We start from the raw sequence: 690 nt of genomic DNA on the forward strand, positions 1-690 counted from the left end.
ACTAAAAAGACAGGGAGTGACTGTCACAGGGCCTGCCCACTGAGCACCCTTTCCTGCCCCCTAAATAGAGCCAACCATTTGTCATGGAGGTCTCCTCCTGCACCAGAGCAGTAGGCCTGGCTTCTTGCTAATCCTCTGGTCTAGACCTGATCAATAAGAGCATTCCTGCTTCCACTCACACACGCCATCTGGTTATGCCTATGTGACCTGGGTTGAGCCAATCATGGTCCTCTAAGTTTCTGGCCCAGGAAGCAATGGGAAAGGCTGTCTGTATTCAGGGATGACGTTAATCCAGACCTGGGTGTCAGGACTCTGCCAGCGTCCTCTCCAGCCTGTCTTGAGAATACCTTTGAGAGACAGGAAGACAAGACTGGGGGAGGAGGGATGAAGACACCACAGCGCCCCTACCCAGGGACCTCAGAGTCCCCTCTGTATGAGCCAAGCCCCTGCTGTCGTGGAAAGGCCAGTATAAGGGAACCTCAGTTCAGAGCCCATCTAAAAGGAGCTATGGCGGGATTTAGGAAGTATCTGAAGTGCTTCCTAGCTAATATCTCCCCCGACAGAAAGAGAGCTGGCTGTTAATTCAGGTCACCTAGAAGGAGTCCAAGTGCTCTACATTTGAGAGGCACAGAGAGACAATTGTGTTTATGTGTAATTTTCTCAAGTATGAATTCTCTCTTCTACTTCCTC

The sequence above is a fragment of the Microtus ochrogaster genome, linkage group LG2, assembly GCF_000317375.1.
Source record: "Microtus ochrogaster isolate Prairie Vole_2 linkage group LG2, MicOch1.0, whole genome shotgun sequence".
NCBI lineage: Eukaryota > Metazoa > Chordata > Mammalia > Rodentia > Cricetidae > Microtus > Microtus ochrogaster.